A 6,000-nucleotide genomic window follows, 5' to 3' on the forward strand; every position below is an offset into this window, starting at 1 on the left:
CATCATTAGGAGTCTGCATGGGGTAGGAGGCTGCATGAGGTATGCCAGTGTGGGAGGAGGGAAGTCAATAGGATCGTCGATAGGGAGGAAGGGAGAAGGCTGGTTGAGACTAGTAGAGAAGGCAATGGGGTTGTCGGGGGCTTGGCGGAGGACGGAGAGGAGGGAGAGATCTAAGAGCGGGAGAGGAGGGAGCATCCATCATCGGGGTTGAGAGTGAAGGGGGGCGGTGATGGCAGTAGGGGAGATCGAGAAAGGAGAAAAGAATGATGGGGGCAGCAGCCATCCCAAGGACCTAGATTCAAAAGCCTCCTAAACCAGATTTTGAACCAAATAATAGAACCAGAATATTTCTTCCCCACACGTGGCACGGTACAAAAGCAGCAACAGAATAGCAAGGCTAGCAATCTTCTCTTCCATAATTGGCCTATTTCTTGCATACCAATTGAAGTATTTTGAAATGAATTGAAGAAAAAATTTTAAAAAGCTTGCTAATTTTTTTTTTAGTACAACCGTCAATTCGATCAAATAGCATGCCATTTGTTTTAGTTGCTAAAACCTAGTAAGCTTTAAGTTATTTTTCATCTAGCTATTCTCTTTATTTCTAACATTGTTACAGAAGCAGTAAAAATTGGGAAAAAGATATGAAAAGGGATTGGCTGGGATCAAGTGGTACCTATTATTATCTTTTTCTTACTTGAATTCCTGCCTGGAACAGTACAGACCATAAAAGGACAAGGTTAGTACAAGAAGAAAGTGATTCCATAACTAAATTTTTTACAGTCGCTGACATGCCCCCTTTTTTAAGAGGCAAGGAAACCACAGAATCATTCTAAAGCTCCTTAATCTCATGATTGCCAATTCCGAAGCTGTTCTTCCATTGTTTTTTTGAGGTTGAAAAGATTTCTGAGAGAACCAGCCACCTGTGTTTATTAAGGAGAGGCTACTTATAGAAAGAGAAATAGAGCTGGAATCGGAGAGGAGTTACATTGGAGACCATGCGGTGGAGGGTCCGAGAAACCAACCTACTGCCGAACACGAGCCATTAGCCAAACGACTGGCGCGGAAGCAGGGTCGATCATCGGTGGAATTGGAATAAAATCCACAAAACCCACCCGAGTCGACACACTCGCCGCACCACGCTCTTCCCGCCCTCCAACTCACTGTGAACCCCTCCCGCAGCGCGCCCCCAAAGCTCAAATTGCCGTTCATCAGAAGGCCTGCAGCCGTCTGACTCACCGAAACGAGCACAGTGGCACCACAAATCCCCCCAAGACCAGCCAAACTACCGTTCTGGATCCCATAATAAGATCGCATCTCGGCCCTGGCGGTATCATTAACGAGGCAGTCGATGCTGTATAACATCGGAGAAGAGAGAGAGTGCAGTTGAGGAACACGGTCAGGTTCTGGTCACTGTCGGAGTACCTGAAGCGGTGGAGATCCAAGGTGGTGTTCTCATGTGGCCGGGGGCAGGATTGACCGATGAAATCGGGGTCGACGATGGTTAGAAGCCGGTTCGAGTAATCGACGTGCATCACCTGGTAGCGCTTGTTGTTGATGCGGATCGTCAGAGCGGAGTTGTTGGTGCAGGTGAGCTCGAAGCCCGGGTAGCCACAGTAGTCAGGACGGCTACCTAACCGGAACGGGTAGGAGATATTGATGTTGAGGTTTCCGCAGGTAAAGGGGGCCGGAGAGCAATCCGTGTATTGATGCAAGGAGGCATCGGAGAAACAAGCCGGCAGGAATGATGATATGAAGAAAAAAAGGAGAAGGGAAATGGTGAAGGGATTGCAGGTACACGTTTCTTTGTGGGAAGAAACGCAAATTTTTTCCTTCATAAGCAGGTCTCTTGCATTACAGTTATTTATTTCCATGGTTGGATTTGAAACGGGACAGGGAAACTTCGAAGGCAAGAGCCCGCGCAGGTAATTCAAATCCCGTCGACTTCTTGGTATCGTAGTATGGGCTCACGAGGTTGTTTCCCTAAGTAAATTTTGAAATTAAGTTATGTCATTTGAAATACATATTTCAAAATGTATATCCTTTATGTTATCCTCAAGCGATAATATCTTATATATTATTTATTTTTCATAAATTTATTATAACAAAAATTATTTAAAATTTCAAATTCATCTCCTCTTATTGATTTCTCAACTTTTTGAAGAACTGTAATATTTTGGATTTGTATTAACATACCACCGTTATTTGTCTAATATATTCCACTAGAAATTCATAATTATCTCAGACTACCCTTGATAGAAAAATAAATAAAGGTCAAATATCAGACACTCTTCACAATCATCGATTTCTTTCTTCTCTTGACATTCCAACAAATTTTATATGTAGACTCTCATCTTAAGAAAACTTCAATCTTCTATATCAGTCCAAGTAACAATATTAAATTTTTAAAAAAATATCAGATCTATGTCAGGACATTTTAAGTTTAAACTAATATCAGAACTATCAAGCTGTTAATAAACTTGAGATATCTAGAATTTCTTGGTATTATCTACAATGAAGCAACTTACTGACAAAAATTATCCGGCTATGATCAGATTAGATCAAAATTTATAGTATCCTTTCATTATCAATAAAATCATTTCTTATTTGCAACTAATGAATTTCATCATAATATCTTTTGATTTAAAAGATTAATATTTTTAATCAATTTAATCCACCATGCTTTTGCTGCACACTCTGATCTTAATTTATCAAATTATATAAGTCTATCAAAGATAAAAATATCCTTATATGTTAGATCAATCCAGGATAGATCCAACCTTCAAATTTTATATAAGACTTAGGACAAAATTTTAACTTTATTTATCTTTACTACCTTTGGGTATAGTATATAAAAATTAAATCTTGATCCACTTCCTATGTTTGAAATCATTGCATAAGTTTCATCACTCTTCAAGAATCTAACATATTGAGAATCAATTGGAGTTAATCTTAGATTTACCTTACAATCATTTAGATAATTTCTAAATCAATCTTTCTTTTTAAAAGAATTAATTTTAACTTGACAAACTAGAAGAATTCAAGCCAATATCCTTAAATAGAATCAACTTGATTATTTCTTATAGAGCTTCCTTCATCATAATCCTTAATATTAATCAATAAATCCATACAAAATCTTGTCCCTCGTATAAGTCATTCAAAATTTAACACTAGCAAGATGTCTTAGTTCAATTTAAAAAAAAATTCAAACTTTGACTTGAATAATTAATACACTTCACCATCTTCAACAATCACAAAAAAAATTAAAAAAAAAACTAATCCACAGATAGTAATACGAATTATTAAAGATTTTATCATAATCTGTATATCATACTCTGACAAAATAAATTTTCTTCTTTAATTTAACAATAATATAAAAATACTTTTGATCCACTTAGAAAAGTAAACTTTTGACATGAAATTCAATGCAACTTGAAAGATCAAGGAATCATATTCAGAATATGATATTTTGAGTAACCAAAGATTTCACCAAGATGTGTATCTCATATTCTCATAATAAAATTCAAGTATATTTTTTCATCTAAGATTGAGTTTCATATATGATCCTCTTATAGGTTCAATGCTCAAAAATATTTCTCTCTCATATGATAAAATTTCTTCTTAGACCATATCCTAACTTCCTTCTGATAAATTTAAAATTTGTAATGCTCAGATAATTAACATCAAAATTAAAAAAGTTATCATGATTTCCTTCCATATAAGTTTAGCATTCCAAAATCATTGAGTATACTCAACATAACATATCGATACCTCCCGCTTCCTTCCAGGGTCAACTCTTCTTATATTCAGGCCACCCTACTAATTGAAATTCAAGATATAACTCGTCAATTCTATTATAGATATCATATGCCACTTATGCATAAATTTCATCTTAATATCTATTGATTCGAAATCTAAATATTGAATCTTCTCTTTTATATCTATCATGTTCCTCATGATCATAACCTAAGTTCAGATATCACTAAAATTATAATTCTGAATAATTATAACCTTAAACTCAAATACCACTTAAATCATATTTTCTAGTGATCATAACCTAAACTTTAATATCATTCTATCATACCTTTAATGATCATAATTTTAAACTCTGATATTATCAATCATACTCTATTGATTATAATCTCAAAGTTTTGATATCACTTATATGACAATCCCTAGTGACCTTAAACCTGAGCTCTAGTACTGTTCTATCATATTCTCTGATATCACTCTGTCACATCCTATTGATCATGCATAAAGTTTTGATATCACTTCATAATCCCTAGTGACTTAAACTTATGCTCTAATATCATTTTATCAAATCCTAATCACTTATATCATAATTCTCAATGATCATAACCTAAATTCTGTTATTACTCTATAATATTTAAATTACTTATATTATAATCCTTAATGATCATAACTTGAGCTCTAATACCACTTTGTCACATCCTATTGATCTTACATAAAGTTTTAATATCTCTTCATAATCTTTGGTGATCTTAAACCTAAGCTCTGATACCATTTTGTCACATCCCGAACCCAGCATCCGGATCGAATACGTGATGGCCGCACACTCCTTAGAGCAGTCCTAAAAAATATGCGAGGCCAAATTAAATCATTACAACCTTATCAACCATAATATTTAATTTCAATAATAATTCATAAAACTTGCATAATTACAATTTACATTCTTTCAATCCTCTGATCAGGTATCAATGGTACTCTATCTATGTATCCGCTCACTCAAAAATCAATACCATAGCCAACCATGGACATCTTGTAACTCTGAGAAGAAAAGAAAGATGAAGAGGTGTGAGCTTTACAGCTCAGTAAAAATTTTCATATCATACCAATATAATAATATAATTTAAAAATAAAGATAAGCAATAACATATAAAAGCCGATGTTCACTGTCCAGAATACTGTAAATATTTATAGATTATCTGTTTTATCAAAAGAGATGCATTATCATATGTTAATAAGTGAAATAATTTTATTCAATGATTATTTTATATCTTATCTTTCTATTTTCTTCTATTATCACATCGTCTTTAATCTTTTTCTTTTTGGTTTTGGCTTTGGACTACCAGGATCATGCGACGATCTTTTATTCGGATCGATTTTTGTGATCTTCCTCAGATCGAAATATTCATGATCTTTCTTGGATCAAAGTGACCATGATCTTTCTCGGATCAACTCATTCATGATCTTTCTCGAATCAGATTCTTCCACACATAAGCCTGTGGGGGTTGTCCCAGGCATAAGCTCTTGGCAGGCTATTCCACATGACAAAGCCAGTCCAAACCATATTTCTCTTTCTTTTCATTTTCATGAAATTATAATATTTGACTTCATTAATCAATTCAAATTTTGCAGTGTAATAAATATGTCATACCCATATAATCATGCCATCAATTGCTGATACATATGTATTGATATAACATACTCATGCTCAAAATCACATAAATAAATAACAGTATCTCAGATATAACAAATTCATCGATCTCAAATCCAACGATGCAAAATCAATGAGATAAAACCAATGGTAAAATAACATATATAATGATGATCATGTACAGGGATTCTTATCTTTACCGGTGACTGATCCGAGCACAGAAATCAATGTTCTTCTTTGATTTATGAATTTTTTTAACAAAATATTTCACTCAATATCATATACAGACAATCATCTCTTCATAACCCTAATCAAATATAAAAATTATATATGAAAAAAATTATCTGATAATCAATCCTAATAACACAAATCTAGGACCTCTCTCAGGATTAACCAAAATTAAGATTTATCTAAGTATCTGGATCCTCCACTGATCTATAAGACTTTTAGAGAGAGAAAATCCATGAAGAGAGAAAAAATTTTAGAGAGAGAAAGTAGAGAGAGAAAGTGGGGAGAGAATCTTCGTATCCTTTCGATGAGGTAATCATGGTCAAGATCATCAGAGGTCATATCAGGGTGACTCAATATGGATTAACCATGATTGA

At 34.3% G+C, this 6,000-nt stretch overlaps 1 pseudogene; it reads right to left on the minus strand.

The window, feature by feature from the left end:
* Positions 1 to 747: 747 nt before the first annotated feature.
* LOC140856304 (LEAF RUST 10 DISEASE-RESISTANCE LOCUS RECEPTOR-LIKE PROTEIN KINASE-like 1.2) lies at positions 748 to 1,871 on the minus strand (annotated as a pseudogene).
* Positions 1,872 to 6,000: the final 4,129 nt, after the last annotated feature.

The sequence above is a fragment of the Elaeis guineensis genome, chromosome 3 (assembly GCF_000442705.2).
Source record: "Elaeis guineensis isolate ETL-2024a chromosome 3, EG11, whole genome shotgun sequence".
NCBI classification, from domain to species: Eukaryota; Viridiplantae; Streptophyta; class Magnoliopsida; order Arecales; family Arecaceae; genus Elaeis; species Elaeis guineensis.